The following is an 18,032-nucleotide window of genomic DNA, read 5'->3' as shown; positions in this document are numbered from 1 at the left end:
CAGGAGAAGTGACGCCAGAGAGAGAGAGAGAGATAAAAAAAGGCGTATTAAGACAAACTACATTTAAAATATGCGCTCTTCTAACTCATAAAAGACAGTAATATGTTTCACGCTTAAACAATGCCGTATATTATTTCATTCAACGCAGTTTCTCGCTCGTAATTTATAATGCTTTTATACCAAGATCAGATATGCGAAAAGTTTAGATACATTCTCTAAAACAAAAGCATGCGATGAAGGATACATAAAATAAATAATTACGTAGAAAAATAAAATTAGATACGTGACATAAATTAGATTCGATTGTTTGTAAATTTGACAAATCCACAAATGTCTAATAAAAAATTATATAAATTTAATTTATAATTTGTAGGTCATTCGTCTCTTAGTATACGATTGACTTACAAATTCTACACGACGCCCGAAATACGCATAACGTTCAAGTAAATGTTCGGATTTTTTTTGCCATCGTATTTGTTGTTTTTTTTTTTTACGTTAATGTTCTAGAAAAGATACATACAAATTGACCTTTTTCGGGATTCCAATCACTTTTAAAAGCAATCGCTGTTCTCATTTCTCGAAATGTTGGAGATCCATTAATTTTTTCACAGTATTTCGGAAAGTCAATATTATGCTCTTAAAAAAAAAAAATATAGAAGTTACTTCTTTAGAAAAACTAATTAATTCAACGAGTGTTTTTAAAAAGAATTTTGCTTCGCACATCTTACATTTTTTTGAATATTTGGAATTTATCAGAGGCTATTTTTTAATATAGAAATATTTGGTAGAATATTAAAAAAAATTAATTAATTAGTAATATAATCAAAGAAAGTAATACAATCTTCATTAAATAACAAGATCATACGTTGTTATTCAGTATTTAGCCAGTCTTGACTTCATTTTACAATGTTACGAGGCAATTCATTGTTTCTGTCCGCTTCTAACCACGTTTAACCGTCACTTGTCACTTTTTGCTCCACTTCTACTCTGCTTTTCCCACGTAATTAATTAGGGAAGTAATATCAGTAAGTATGAGCCGCGAGTTGTTTGCACCGGTTACACAAGCGCAATCGGTGAAAATCCTCACGGGAGTGGCGAATTGCGTTGCTGAGAGTTTGCGAGAAAAATTTTCTTCGGTTTCAGTTTACATTTGAGTGCATATAAAGGTAACAGCTTATTTTTCCCCTTTTCTTCCTTTCTTTTTATATATAAACAACGGATACGGTCGGTACTAAGGAGTAATCCTCTTTTATACATTATCGGACGCTTAAACGCTGGATTTTCGATGTAGAGCATTTTCTTAAATTGACCAGCCCGTCCTTATTACAAAACTGACCTATAACTTGAGCGGCAAAAACCGCAGATTATACCGAGGTCATTAATTTTTCCCCCCGCTCTCACTCCGATGTTTTTCTCTCCCTTCTCCTCTGCATCGTACAATTCCCCGTTCCAACCTGGTATAATTAATTTCGGGAATTACTTTGCTAATCGCTAGCATAAACTGTAATAGCGCGTGTCAGTGGCACGACTGTAATCAACGAAAATATTTATCTCCGGAACCCTCCGCTTCAATTTAAAAAATAAATAATTAGTAAAATGTTTGATTAACTATACGTTATGAATTTATGTACAAATTACTAACTCTTTAGATAGTTACTCTTTATACATAGTACAGATAAAATATATTTAAAAGACTATGCGTATGGATATTACATATTTCGCGTATAAATTAGTATTCCTACTTTATTATAGTAGTCTCTATTCATAGATCTTTTTTACGATATTACATTAATTTTATTTATAATGAAAGAAATCGTATGAAAAAAATCTAACTGAGAATGTTCAATCGATATAGAAGAAGTATAGCAATAACATTATTTCAATATAATATTCTGATTTTTGAGCAACATGATATTAAACGTTCGTATCAATCGATAATCATCGTTTGATCGGGATGTGCGATATTTATCTTAAAGGATAACGTTTTCAGAACGATGATCAGCGTTACTTACATATCTTTGCATCTTACGATATCACAATTGAGAGAAAGAAAGAGAGAAATACGAGAGCTGCGCTCTTGGAGGAGATAAGTATTTTCGCGCATTTTTCTAGCAGTATCGCTCTGAAAGTACCGACTGCCGCGCGTCTGAAAGTATTTTCCTCCATGGTAGTAATGAACATTACGTCTTTTCAGACGTCATTATGGGTCTACGAGATTAAAACCGAGGAAGAAAGGCGGTATATATACGCCGGTGTTGAGGCGGAAGGGTCTGCATGGTTCGGCGCTCGCCAGTGCCATTAGTTCACGTCAGAAGCCGCGTAATTCGTACAAAGTATCCCGTTATGACTATTTACTTTTCCCCACGCACTTTTCCAGCGTTTCCACGTCTGTGCGCGGATGATTAATCTCGCGGGAGTTATGCGCCTCTAAATATGGATCTCAATTTGTGCCCGTCACTTACAGAGGCTTAATCGTTCGAAATTTAGTCAGATAGATGATCAGCGGCAATATCGAGAAAAAATAAAAAGTCTCTGCGAGCAAAATCAGGATTATCATACGTACATGTATATCCGTATATCACAAATGATATCTTAATTTGTAAATTTTTAATGTAATATAATTAAATATAATTAATGTAATTAATTATAATATAAATGTTTTTGTTTCATGAATAAGCATACATCTCAAAATACATTTGAAAATAAAATTTAAAATTATTTAAATAACTTGTAATTTTTAAATAAAAAATATGATTTAACAATTTTAATATGAAACTGATGAAAATACGCTTGGTTAAATATGTTTGTCTGATTTAAAAAAGTGTAGAGTGTACGTTGTATTGTTTTACATGTATGTATGTAATTAATTCGATGCATTATGCACAAGTGCACGAGTGTGTTTTCTTTATATTTCAAAAGTAATTATTGCACGGTAACGTTATATTACATAATTATAAATGTGCAAATTATTATAAAAAGTACGAATAAAATATAACAAAATATGTTTTGGATTTATAGAGGGAGGGTGTGCCATTTTTCACGTACATCAGATTTATAGAATTATTTTATATGTTGGTAATAGTATAGTATTTTGCTGTTACGGGAATGGGGAAAATTTATGTTTCCGAGAAACCCATGGAAATGGGGAAACCTCGATCGATCGTTATCACGCCGGCAGAGTCTGAGTTTGTCGAAAGACGATCGGCGAACAAATTTCGCGGTGACTAGCGTGGTTCAAATCGAGTTTAAAGTTTCGACGAGTAGTCCCACGGATGTTAAGTACGTCTAACTGGCGCTTAACTCCCGGAAGGCGCGACGGCTCTTCCTTCCGTCAGATTAGAGCTGCTATGAAACATCGAATTAGTATCCCGTCAGTTTCCGCGTTACCTACTTCGCATATGATAAATACTTCATATATGTTTCCTTTATATACGCTTGTTGCTGGGCGCTATTTCTGTCATAAGTTTCCTATATTCGTGAGAATTTTTTGAACCCGTTACACGCTTATTTTTATATTTATTAAATTTTTCATTGAATTTTGTAGTTATCTCAATTTATATGACAAGAAAAAATATATTTTAGATTAGTATTGGCTACTGATGCGATGATAAATAGGTCTTTTAACATTTAATGTTTGTGTATCTATCTATTGTACGTCATCTCATTTTTCACTTAATTTGATAAAATATGAAAATGCATTCAACTTGCGCGCTATTTATCTTCAGACAGATTTTTTATACAAAGATAATTTCTTAACGTAGATAGTACGAAAGCATCTCTGTAATATTTTATAATATTTTACGTATATTCACACAGATCCAGTTCTTAAATGATTTTTATCTGCAATCATGCAAGACGATCGAGCAAAAGTATTTGCAAGGATATATCAAAATATTAGGTTGAAGAAAAAGAAATTTATTATTTATGTATATATGTATATACATAAATAATGGATTTCTTTTTCTTTAATCTAATATAAAGTTTTGAGACCATCACTGCTTCATCGATACATCAAATTCATATATTATGGCATTTTAAACTATTCTAGATTTCTATTTATATTAATTTTTTATTTCTTAATATTACGAATGTAGAAAATAAATACTTTTATCTCCATACGAAAAGTTATCTACAAGTAATGTATAAGTAATATGTTTAAATTTAACGGTTTTATGAATATTTGTACGTTCATGCATATTTTAATGTCTGATGGAACGTTTAAATTAAGCTACAGAATAGTAGATTAATATAAATAACTTTTGCACCAATTTGTTTATTTAAAACGGAGAAACTCTATTTATTACGATGTAAATTTTTTTAAACTTTAAGTAAAAGTTTTTTTATTTATAACATATAATTAATTATAATTAAGAAAAATTATGAAAGAAATGCGATGTAAAAGAAATGACATGTTAAGAATTAACGAAAAGACCCTGCATTAAATTTTAATTATATGCAATAATTAAACTTTTATATATAATCAAAGACTGAATTAATCATTTGTGAATTTCAAATTAACAGAATAACAAGTAACTTGTCTAGATATTTTTCATATCATGAACTCGGAACTTATTCCAAAATACTTATATATTTCCAAGAAATTTTTAAGAAACTTATAAACTTTTTAAGAAATTTTTATACTTACTTATTTCTAATTATACGTCTTCTATATGTACTTATTTCTGAGGTATAAAAAAGTATGAGATATAAAAGTTAGAAATGAAAGATTTTTAACTACATTTCAAGTATGATCGATTTTATTTCAAGATTTATAGAAAGATGTGATTTATAGGAAGATCTTAATCTTCTCCATCACATGACATACACATTTGTACGATATTGTTTGCTACGTTATACTAGCGTTATATATCAGCATAATCAAGATATATAAGTTTCTCCTTTCTCTTTTATTTCGCTCGAAAGTATGCGAGAAAATTTATAACAACCACCATCATAACAGTAGGGCGGCAGTTCGGGCGGCTGGTCGAGGGAACTTCGTTACTGCATATTATTACATTTTCTCGAGCGGATACTAGTGGTACATCGAATTTAAAGTTTGGAGAACTTCTCCAAATGCTAAATTCGCCTAAAGCGCCGCTTGAACTCCTGTAAGAGGCGCGACACTCTTCGTCATCGTCCATGTCGGATTAGCGACGTTGCAAGACACCGAATTGCCTTCGTGTTACTTTTCGCAGCAGGCAATTCACTATAATCGTGCTCGACGCGCACTACGGGAATAATACACGCGTCTGCACATATAGACGCGGATTGGCATCCAATTGTCCGTCCGACACGTCAGGAGGGAACATCGCGCGAGCGAACGCTGCGTTTTCCTGCCAATTAGGCTGCTCGGCTATTTTTCTCCAAAATTTATCGGGCTTCTCTGACAGTGCGAGACAGGATTTTGTTCTTGCCAATGAAATATGTATCGCCGAGAACGCAAGGAAAGTTCACAAAGGAAGCAGATTTATAAAATTTGCTTTATACACATAATAGGATCTAGAAAAGCGCATTTTTGGATCATCGTTTTGTTTCTTTATTGCGAACAGAGAGAGAGAGAGAGAGAAAGCTTTTAGAACAACTTCAGTTTGAAAAAATCTGCCAGGATTTCTTGAAACGTGAAACGTGTAAATATTTTCTACAGTAACATTTGTGTGTGTGTGTGTATCACACGGCGGTCTCGGAAAAATTGTTGTTCTACGTACTGGATAAGCTGTTCCATATTTGAGTACGATTTTGAACTAGTCTCATCGATCGGCGCGATGTCGGCGGCTACGATAAAACTACTGGTTAATGCTTCGTTTTAAAATTTATTCGGATTGATTACTTGGATCGTCCAAAAAAGATTTTTAAGCAATTTTGTAGTTTTAAAAGTTGCACTAAGTGCTTCTCTATATTAAAAAAAAAAAAAAAAAATGTGTTGCACCTAGAAACGACATCTGAGAAATACACGTTTTTGTCTCTATACAATGTCTGTATTTATTTTTTACAGGGAATCTAAAAAAAAATATTGGAATAATAATATCCAAATATTATTATAACGTACATACAAATAGCTAAAATACTAGTATTTGAAACAAACATATAACACATTACTGTAAAAGTTCTTACACGGATACACATTGTCGCCGTATCGCACTACCGTAATGTATAACAAATAGAATTACCTCATGATACATGATGGTATACTAACGGTATTTTTATATTTTGATTGCCGTGGATGTGTGTTAGAGTGCACCTCGCACCAGCACAAAATCCGACACTCATGCCAAAGAATTTCATTCACTATTCGGCTTTTACGTTTTCCGTACTTTTATCAGATTGTTTCCGATTGCCAGTCCGCGATCGATCGTATCCTACTATCGTGATTCTTTGGCCCAGGCGGATAGATATTGGCGCCGATAAGGCCGCTGCAGATTTCGTGCCGCGGCGTGATTGCCCGAGGATGATATCGGATCCATCTTCTTCGGGCGTGAAGAACTCGGAAGAGCAACCGAGCTGACTTTTGCCCCGTATATGGAACGTTTCGCGCGAGATTTTACGAAGATTCCGCTCCAGAAACGTCTCAGAGATCATATAACGTCGAAGACGATTTATTTTGCAGAGAGGTCACGTATTACTTCGAGTGTTTTTCTTCTCGCGGTTTACTGAGGTACTAATTAATTAACTTCTACGCAATTATCGAATTTTATGTGTCAACTATCCAAATATTGTTTCGACAGATAATGCAACAAACAGTTTGAATTATTATTTAAGCCTGCACTATAATTCCAAATATTTCATACTGCTATATTTGCTGATGCAGTTGACTTAGTATTAGCGGTAAATAGATTATTTTTATTGCGTTTGCCGTGGTACTGGTCTCTATATTTGCCAAGCAATCGGTATGTTCTTTATCCTTACTGTAACTATTTGAGAGAATTCTTATAACAAAATTTTGACTTGAAAGAAAATTCTCATTAATAACAATTTACGTGACTTGCAAGAACTTTTTCTTCACAAGCGTATTATGTCCAAAAGTATCTATACTACACTAAATAGTCCAAGAGAGTTCAGCTTTAAAATAAAGATATTGAAAAACTTCAATATAATATTCAATAATTGAGAATAAATTTTATATCAACGATGTTAAGCGATAAACTTTTTTCGCGTACAAGTTTAGTTGAATTAACATAAAGAAAAAGGAGGGGATTATAAAAATTTAACTATGTTAGTAAAAGATAATACTCTATTTCGTTTTATGTACCGTTATTTCTTTCGGTCGTATTCGTGTATACGTGTTGCAAGACAAAGTTTAATCGAGATAAAAACAAGAGAAAAGTCTGCGTACAACTACTTGTAAAATATATTAACTTTATTTTCTCTTCGTCCGTTTTTGGAGCGGTTATATGCATCAGGTGTGGGTTTCACCTCCGCGCGCCGGCAAAACAGTTATTTTGCATTCATAACTAAAATTAAATCGGCTTCGGCGTTTAGTTAATGCAGATTCATGCTCATAGATTCTCGCGGCTGCGTGTGCGTTTTTGCCGGCGTAGCGTATTCTAGATTGCTAATAAAATTAAGTTCCGCCGACCAATACTTTCGCGTCAGCCGTGAAATATTTCCTTGCGCCGAGTTTCCAGAGGGGATGGGGAAAAAGGGGCATTAGCGTTGCGCGATTCACCGATATGATTCAAGCATTTTTCAGCACGAGGAATATCGAGTTAAATTTAATGCAATTTCACGTTACATTATTCCGATAATCTTATCGCGCGTCATTGCCCATTAAACTTATGAGGAAGGCTTTTATCCTTTGCTCGTCCACGTCGCGCCGACTAATTAATTTATTACATTAGCCAGGGTAGAGCTGAGAATTATTTATATAATATCGTTACCGCGTAAATATATACCATTGAGCGCAGCGTTATTACGGCGATTGTTATTACATAATGCTTTTTACTAATTAGTTATTTATTTTTATTGGAGAACTAATAAAAAAAGAGGCCGTAACTTTATTTTGTATCCGTAAAAATGTTGAAATTCGATCGAACAATAAGGTAGCAGATGTTATACGTAGTTCCGATTAAAATCACATCGTGGATATTTAATGCTTATTTGTGATTTTGCTCTTTAAGTTAGAAACTGTTTAGTTATATAATTAAAATTTGCTCTATCTTATATAGCATGTGTGAAATATTTTTCCACTTACTCATTTTTTTGTATATTTTTGCTTTTAGACATTTACGTAATTTAATTCAATATAAAATTTTATAAAACATTGTAAAAATGTTTCAAAAATTCTATTTAAATCAATTCTTTGCTACCTGTTTTTCATTGCTTAGTCAAACCAACTGAATTACTAATAAACGATTGTATTTTTAAAAATTCTTGGTTTCAAAAGATTTAAAAAAATTCTAGTTTTAATTTTAATAATTCTGGTTTTTTTAACGTTTTGGAATGCAAATGTATAATTATGTGACCTGAAACGGTTTTTACTTTTTTATGAATGTCCGAATTTGAAGTAGAAAAATAGAAAAATGTTCTGGGTTTCAAGCAATCTCGGATTGGTTTGCGGAGAATTAAAATAAGCAGATATAAATTTTGCAAATAATATAATCTTTGCTTGAAAAATGGTCATAATTCACAAATTTAGCTGAAATGTTATTTTTGATTGTGATATCACTATATCATACTCAATAAACTCGCCCTGAGAGACTCTGAATTTATATATTAGTCTATATTTGTATGTATGTTTGAACGCTCAATCATGTAAATTCTGGAAGTGCTGGCCATTATCCAAGTCAGACGCGCATTCGATGTGTGTCGAAGTACGTCAGCAACAGAATGATCTCCTTTATGCTATCCTATACTAACGTCTTGCCTGAAAATGGACGCACGACTGTGTCTAGGTTAGAAAGCAATTTAGCTCGAGCGACGACTATTCTACACCTAATTGAAAGCAGACATTGTTCAGAGACAGTTAGGCGTGATGGATTAAACGCTCCAGAGGAATTTGACGCATTGGATATTTTATCTTGAAGATATCGAGTTGAGTGTTCACTACGGTTTTCTCTTAAACTATCTTATAAATTTATGTTAACCAAATAGTAAATATTAAATAAAATAATTTTTACAAGTAATTTTTTTTTTTAATATTTGGCATACGTATTATTATTGTATTGTTAGTTATTAAAAACATTAACTTTTTAAAGCAACAATTAAATTATTTCAATGAAAAATAATATAAAAATGTATAATTAATATAAAAAGAAAAGTCGTAGAGACGAAGATTAAAAGAATATTTCGCGTTCAACGTTTACAGAACTTTTTAATTAGCAACAAAATCAACATTTAAACTCTGACTACGCTTGGAATGTCTAATGATTGTTCTTTTAATTGTTATGTGATGTAAGAACCTTAACGTATAATGGACGCTCGGCTATCGTGAGCCGTCTAACGATCGGGATGAGTCGACAAGGGGAGAACTTTAGTACTCTTGAGTGAGCTTCGAAGTCGATTTTAAGCTATTATTAAGTGACGCGTATTACCGAACGAATGGTATTTGACCACTCGAAAGGATTTACGCGGAGACATGTCTGGCAAAAGTTTATTCGGAGCAATATAGATGTATTGTGAAAGTAATTGTAACGCGATATTTTTCACGAACGCACTAAAATAATGAGTTATTTTTTTAAATTATGTTTTTTTTATTATGTAAAGTTTTAAAGTTTTTAAAGCATCATTTAGCATAGATTTTTACTATCTCTTTTAACAAGAAAAGTTTGAAAATTGAATTCTCTTTGTCTTTTTCAAAATAAATATCTTATATAAACATGTTCGTTTGATTAAAATTCGTCTATCGAAAATGATCGCGATTATTTTTTTCCGCGTATTTTTCTGTATTACAAACAACTCTCTACACTCGGTTCGCTTACGCGAACATTTATTTTGAATATTTATAAACTCGATTCGCGCGCGAATATGCGAGTTCGCAGATCGTTTCGCGGTTTCGGAGTGCCACTCCGATTTCCGACATAAGTGGATACCGAGGATATCGTCGAACGACTTTAACGAGGCGGATGATCGCTGGTCCGAAGTACGGAAGTTCGACTTGAGCGAGACCGAAGCCCTGTCTTAAGCCGCTATTACTCGATTCATCCTATACGAAGCTCTCAAGTCCACTTACGTGGAAAGTGGAGCATGTGGAAAGTTGATTTCATGCAATATTCCATCCGTTCTTATTATACGTGTGTCGCGATACTTAGCGACCGACCGTCCCAAGTGTCACGATTATGACGTGGCATTATGACAGCTGGCTTTCTCGCGCTCACTACAGCGAGATCGCGTTCAAAGCGGTCTGAGATTCGCTATAACGAGCGATAATAATGATCTTTAGCGGCGTATGACAATGGACGGACCGCACGTACCACGTACATTATACGGGAAATGATGTATTATAGATAAGGGACCTCTGACTAATTTCGCAGATCGTTTTACTGGAACGCGTTGATCTACGAGACCCGAATGATAGTCCGGTATCGTGGAACGGCTTTAACGAGGCAGACAGGCGCTTCTAGTTCGCAAGCTGGGAAGTTTAACAACCTCGAGCGGGCTTCTAGCGGATCTTAAACCCTTATTACGGTACACGTACATCGGTAAGACAGCTTTCGAAAGTCTGACCTCTCGAACAAAGGCTTTATCTGTCGAGCACAGAGCAAGTTGAACGTAGATCCATCCAGTTGGCCATAATCTTACTGGTCAAACTCGCCTTTGCGTACCGTGCTATATTTGCTGACGAAATTATTCTCCTTTTCTTATCATTGTCGCACTTGAGACGTAATAATTTTCAAGAATAATTTTCAAGAAAGTTTTATACATATAAATGTAACGCGTTCTTTCTCAAAGATAATGCACAGGAAAAGGTGATCAATTAAAAAATCGAATCGATTGTTTACGACACACGCTTTTAACTTTAATGTACAGCATAAATAAGCGAACGAGCACGAGAAAGGATCGCACGATATCTCATCATTAACGTTGTGATTTTTAAAAAAATCGCTCAATTGTAACAATGGCTCAATTATTAAATACGCAAATCTTGCACGCAACATCGCATGATAGTATTTAAAAGGCGCGGGCGTATAATGGATTTGCTGGTGGCGAACGAGTAAGAGGAGTTTATTAACTTTCAGCCGTCTAATCTTCTCGCACTGAACTTCTGATGAGAACTATAACGATGAATAGACCGTGGAAAATGAAAACCAACGTGGGGGGCAACACTACGTGTCGCGAATAATGGAAAAGCTCGACTGCTTGTTGCCTCCAAGCAGGAGGACTAATGACGCGCGAGTCGGACTAATCATTGTCGAGCCATTGTGATCGATGGATAAGGAAGTAATATGGACGGAAATTGAGAATCAACACATGGTTATTAACTACGGGGAACAAAACATTCTCTATTAATTATTCACATTGGACATGTTCGACTACTAAAAACTCAATTATCTTAATTCGTTTGAGAAGCACATTCAATATACTCTTAATTGTTTGAGATACAATCGTATATTACTTTTAGCCTTTACGATCTGTACTCAGATAGAATCATTTTTGTAGTATATAATTGCTTAAACGATTATATTTCTTTAGCGAAAATTAAGTTAGGATCTTTTTATAGCAACTTGATTATAATTGAACATAGTTTGCATATAATTTTTAGAACAATGTATAAAGCAATTAGGTAATTTGATTATGGCTGATATAGTTTGCATGATTATTTTTAAGATAATATGCAAAGTTAAGGAATAATATTTTTCATTAATTATATTTCTTCATAATTTAAATTTTAACTTGACTCGATCAATTATTGCAAATGGTAACCAGCGTAGTGCCACTAATAGCAACAATTTGTCCACAACAAATGATGCTGACTTCTGCACAATGAAAATAATAATTATCTCATTGTCGATATGTTAAGAGGCAATATTAATAATTAGGAAATAGAATGGGGTTTGCGTTTCGCATATTATATTGGCACAATATCTGGATATTTACGCTCAAGCGAAATGAACTACGCCAGTTATCGCAGTAGGTAGGGATTGTGTTTGTCAGAGTAGCAGAGTGCACTAGTCACGGTCGGGCGGTATTTGTTCACGTAGTTATTTACACAATTGCGAGGCTCATGTGGACGTTTCTTGTTAATTGTTGTTTTGGCGAAAAATAAAGACACGCGAGGCAATTATGCGAATAAAATGACGTCCAGTCGATACGCGCAGCAGATTTTACGTTGTAATTATCTGATCGCGGTCGGCGTACGAGACGCATGCTGTCATCGCGTCTTGAATTTTATTTACGAAGCAGTAAATTAATGATCGGTAAACATTGCGAATCGGTAGATGCAACAGATAACGTTATTTTACCAAAACCGAACTGGCACGTGCACAAATTTACTCTATGTCTACGTGTAACACTTTGAGGAAATAATTAAATAACGCGCCGACGATTAACCATTATGTAACGAGTATGTGTAAATACCGAAATTAGTTAACAATACCGCTTTCTATCTTGTTAATGACGCATAGAAAAATATAACGATCGCTGGTCAATTGGCCTCCAAGTATATTCATTTGCGAACATTTTCGCAATTTTTGTGACAGTGAAAGCTATTATTGCATTTTTTAACAATTTTAACAATTTTTAACTGTTATAATTTCTAATTTTCGAATTTCTTCTAATTTTTTAATCAACATGCAATATCTGGATAATCAGTGGCGTGCGCGCTTACATCGATAAAATGCACAATGCATAGGACATATTTTACTGTGTAATCGCCGAATTGCATTTTTTTACAGGTAAAATGATATCTATGCATATCCGCGAGCAAGAGGAAACTGTGTCTCGTGTAAAAAACAAATTTTGTATGCTTTCTCATATGCGAGACGTATTTATGCAAGAGAATATGAATAAACGTGTAGCACACGACCCAGTTTTTTTAAAGCAATTCCGCCTGTGCGGGGCATTATGTTATCGTTGTATCTTCGTATAACGCACTCTAACAGTCACGTTTAAAACTCGGTAAAAAACTACGTCAGTCTGCAATCAGTCGCGTTACTAGATGACAAAATGTAATGCGTTTATACATATCCAAAAAAAGACAATAATAATAACAATCAATCATTAGACCGCGCAATCGTGACCGTTTTGCCTGTTACGTAAATAAAAAGTTCTGAATCTCGTGATGTTTATTAATGTCGTCACACACGGTTGGGGTTCTTTCAACCAAACTGCTTTCTGACTTTCCGACTTGCTGAAACAGAAACGCCATACAATTCGCGACTGTACATGACAATAAATTGCATTCGAAACAAGCTTGAAACTTTGCGCATTCCGTGGCGTGACATTGGCATTAAACGCCATCGAAGTGCACCGCTATTCGCATGTATGCACCTCGTGAACGAGTACGCAAGGCACCTATAGGACGCCGCCGACTCTGTGACACGGATTGAAACGTTATTTGCCGCGGTAGGCGGTGTCCTCGAAACACCGCTTTAAAGTCGTGCTCGCGGCTAAAGTAAATTTCGCGTGTCCCAAGAGCGGCACCAACTACGACTGGATGTTCAGCAATGAGTAAGCGATGCGTGAAGCTACGCTGTACAGGCGTCGCGCCCGGGAGCAACCCCTATTTGTATTACCGTACCGCACAGCCATAGTGCATACCGCATACTAAGGCTAGACATATGTACAGTCACGAATGTACAAATGTCGCAATCTAATATCGTGTTCAGGTCTACGTGTTTCGGAAGCACCTTTTATTCTTCGCGACGCGAATGCGACATCTTGATCACTCGCGCGTCTTGGTTTGCGCGCGCATTGTCGAAACGAATTATGCTCGTGCGCGCGCGCGTATCGCGCGTATATGCAATTTTCAGGATTTGAAAGTACTTTGTCTGCCGCTAGACGATCGCGCCAGCTAAATTTGTAACTGTAGTTTCGCAGTTCCCGTTCGTATCTTCTTCGCGACAATCTAGTAAACGTTTTAAACAATTTATGTGAAAACTCCCTATATGCGAATGGACCATACAATGAAAGCCCGCGGCTTTTAATCGTAACTGCTGGCTTAACCATCCGGCGAATTCGTCGACATATCCGACACTGAAACCGTTTTCATGTAATCCTCGAAACTCCATACCTCCCCCCTCCCCCTCCGCTTATTCTATACGCACGTCCGATTACTTCCCATCGCTTGGCGCCAGTTATTTATCGCTTACATTCATTCAGCTAGATATTTTTTCTTTTCTTAAATAAATCGAGACATCTCCAAATCGATAAAGAGCTTTTCGAATTCTTAAAATATTCCGCGATGTTAATAAAGTTGTACTATTCTTTCTTGTTTTTTTCTTTTTTAAGCTGATATGAACTCGATTCGGTTATTAAATGTGAAAACGATCCCTCCAGGAGCGAAAGAATTTTCATAAGAGAGCTAATTATGTGCGTAATTAATACGCGCGATGTTGAACGTTAAATGAATATTAACACATATATCCGTTGCATTTATGAGAATCATAACGGCTTTGCAACAGTTGGCGATTTTAATCACCCCTTTATATTATTAGGTGTTCTTCGGATTATAAATAAACTTTAATTTGGAATTTTTCAAGGTTTGCAATAAATTATTTTTAAATTAAATACATCATTGAAGCACCAATTAATGGCAATATTAATTGGTATTTCAATATCCTGTGTCATAATAATAAATCTTCAATGTGTGCGGCATATTGAGATCAAATGTTTTCTATATGAGACCACTTTTCAATTTGATAATTAAGCTTAAAACTAATCTTGAAAGATTTAAGAACAAAATTGAGGATTGATAAATTTTGAATCATAAACGATTAAAAATTAAAATTTTTTTCTTTTAAAGTAAAGTTTTTACTTTTTATCAAATTTTAATTAAATTTTATTTAGGCGGAGTCCTATATTACTTTAAGTTTATTTACAAAGATATTTAGTGACAATGTTCCTCGATATTTTTATAAAAAAAGTCATTTTCAAAATTGTATGTAATTACACTGAGAAAAAAAAGTTGTTAACTTGAATAAAATTTTCAACTTGATTAAATTTCTTTACTTCAAGTATGTAAGGTAAATATATAAATGCTTAAATTAAAGTTCAAGTGTTTTATGTATGTTGAGTTAAATATATAAATACTTGAACTGAAGAAATTTAATCAAGTTGAGAAATTTAATCAATTTAACTTTTTTCTCAGTGCAATAATTGTACAAAATTATACAAGATGAGCTATATAATTTGTCTGATATCTCTGGAAGAAATCGCAATTTTTTAAGCGCACGTCAAGCCAATGTGGAATTATGCAGCGCCGCTTATCTGCATTGTAATGTTTACTGGCCGATTTGCGCACCCTGATTGAAAGTCAGCCGATAGGCGAGCGCGTGCTTCCGCAACGGACTGCTCCGTTGGATCCTTACATGCGAAATCCGGAACGGCGATCAATGAGCGGCACGCTGCGAGGGTCTGACTCGAAGCGGGACTGGCACCGAGGGGGAGGAAAACAGGCGGCTGAAGGTTGGCCGCGGCATTCAACGGGGCTAACTCTATCCTGGCAAATTACATTTCCATCCCGCTACGTGATAGGTGCAGCAAACATGCCCGTCAACGTCCGACCGAGTTTCTCGCTGATTAGTTACACTCGACGTGGATTATATTTCCGAAGCAATTAATTAACAAAGTTCCGCCGAGTCCGCGTATGTCCGTATCGTACTCGTGGACCGTGCCCCTCGCGCGCTACGGAGATTACGGGCAAAGGAAAGAGAATGTCGGGGTATATACAGAGAGAGGGGAGGAGAGAAATGAAATTTCTTGCGGTGGAACGTGCGAGGGAAACCACCATGGGTGGACTTGTTGGAGTATTACGGTTTGCTCTAATGGAAACTGTCACTGAAACGTCCACGGTAAAGCTAACCGGGCTGACCAATCACGCATTTGCCTACTTGCGACGGATGTACACAGATATACACAGATGACGCAGCAATCTTCTCCTTATTGGTAATTGTTATGCTAATCTGCGCGAGCGAAGGCACGGTATCTCGCACATAAAGCACATTCGTCTTTTGCGAGTCTCTTAATATTTTTCTTTCATATTAGCGAGTTTATTTTATTTAGCGAGAAAAATATCTGGAAACCAAAACGCTGAAAATGTAATATAATACAACCAGCGGCTCAGAGCGTACAGCTCTGTAAATATTGTATCACAAATATAAAAAAAAAAAGACTTGCGGGTAACTTGACGAGCGTTTACACGGCAAAATAAAAAATTGAATCGCAACAGAATTGATACGTTTGATATAAGATACTCCGATATCTGGATACTCCAACTGGTCGTAGCAGAACCAGTGATTCTTGATCCACAGTTGCTTTACGTAATTCGTTCTGGTCTGCACGTTCCAAATGTGCATTATGCAACATTTAAAATTTGGAGAGAGACTTGGAAAACTTTTACTCACCGAATCAGCAGTTCTCCCGGCGTGAATGTACGGCCCGTCCTGAATCGTTATCCCTCGCGCCGCTGCACATCCGATCGCCTCAAGATCGCTCCGATAGTGCGCAACGGTGACGCATCTGACAAATCTGGAAGATCATCGTCGACACGATATCGGGTCTCATCTTATCTCACCTTATCTCACGTTTCCTTTCCTCGCAAAACCGTCCTAACCGGTGCACCGAAATGATCGTGAGGACGAATAATCCTTGACTTTTCTCCCGATGTAATTTAACTCAAAAACTCGCGCGACGCAACGTGCGACGAGTGCAGAAGGGGCGGGAGAGAAGAGAGCGAGAGAGAGAGAGAGAGGGACAAGGAAGGAACGATGTTACACGCGCGGTTGCCAGTCGCAGACTGAACTCGCGATCCGCGAGTAGCATCGATTTCGATGGAGGGGGCAGGACTAGGGCGAGAAGGAGGGAGCACCGTGAAACGTAGTAGGGACGAACGCTTGGCGTCAGACAGGTGAATCGAAGGACGAGGAGTGCGACGAGAGGTATAGTCAGGCTGTACGCGCATCGCGCCAAGCGGCGACGCTGCTCCGCGCCGCTCCGCGCCGCTCCGCGCCGCGCCGCGCCGCTCGTCGTATCGCCTAGCCGGCTGGTGTGACTACTGAGTAGCAAGCGCGTCAGGATAAGCTTCGCCGAGCGACGTCGGCCGCGTCGGAGCAAAAAGGGTTAACACCCCGCGTAAGCGATTCGGTCGAGTGGCTGACCAGGCACGCACAGCAGCTACTAACCGGGGGTGTTACTCCGATACTCCGATACGACTCCCGACGAAAGTATCCATTGCTTTCTATCGATTCTCTCTCGCGTCTTGCCATCGACGCTCGTTCTCCCATGCCAGATAACGACGAACGATAAGCCGCATGCAGTCTGCATTTCGTATTTTTCGCAAAATTCTATTTTTCGCCTCGCGATTATCTGATACGATTACTGCGAAATTTTCGAAATACTTTCGAATTCACTTTCGAGATGGATTACTTTTTTTCTTTCATCCCTATGTTATGCGATTAGCTAACGTCACACGATTTGCCTTACATATTGGTGAGAAGAATATATGCAAACTAGTATCGATTCTCTCTGCTGCATGTTAAAATACAAGAATTTGTGCAAGTATTTACATATCCTAAAATTTCATATTGAATTTGTCGGTTCTGTATATAATATTGTATTTTTTTGTTTTATTATTCAGTTATTGTAATACGTTTTGGTTTATGTTGACATTTGTTATGAAATATTGAAAAACTGTGACGGCAATAAATGTTGTTTTATTCACTAGCGTATGTTTAAAATTTATTTGAAATATGCGATATTTTACACTGTGATATTGGCTAATACTAGTATCGCCGCGATATCGAATCGAGTCAATTATATTGATTTATAATGGAACGATCAAAGTTTTATGCACAACGAACATTATCGCCAGTAATATACTGTCAAGAAATATATTTGTAATAGTTTGTACAGTTATAATCATATTCTATTTTATTTCAAAC

General features: G+C 36.1%; 1 protein-coding gene across 2 annotated transcripts in view; it reads right to left on the bottom strand.

The window, feature by feature from the left end:
* The window catches only part of LOC105193439 (discoidin domain-containing receptor 2), a 76,202-nt gene extending 59,281 nt beyond the window's left edge, over positions 1-16,921 (bottom strand). Inside the window, exon 1 of one of the 2 annotated variants that reach the window (XM_026135909.2) lies at positions 16,497-16,921. The gene's annotated coding sequence lies outside the window, so the exon portion shown is untranslated. The remainder of the gene's footprint in view (positions 1-16,496) is intronic. The other variant, XM_011157875.3, reaches the window with a different exon arrangement.
* Between the last annotated feature and the right edge of the window lie 1,111 nt (positions 16,922-18,032).

The sequence above is a fragment of the Solenopsis invicta genome, chromosome 9, assembly GCF_016802725.1.
Source record: "Solenopsis invicta isolate M01_SB chromosome 9, UNIL_Sinv_3.0, whole genome shotgun sequence".
Classification (NCBI taxonomy): domain Eukaryota; kingdom Metazoa; phylum Arthropoda; class Insecta; order Hymenoptera; family Formicidae; genus Solenopsis; species Solenopsis invicta.
This window is presented reverse-complemented; position numbering and strand designations above follow the sequence as displayed.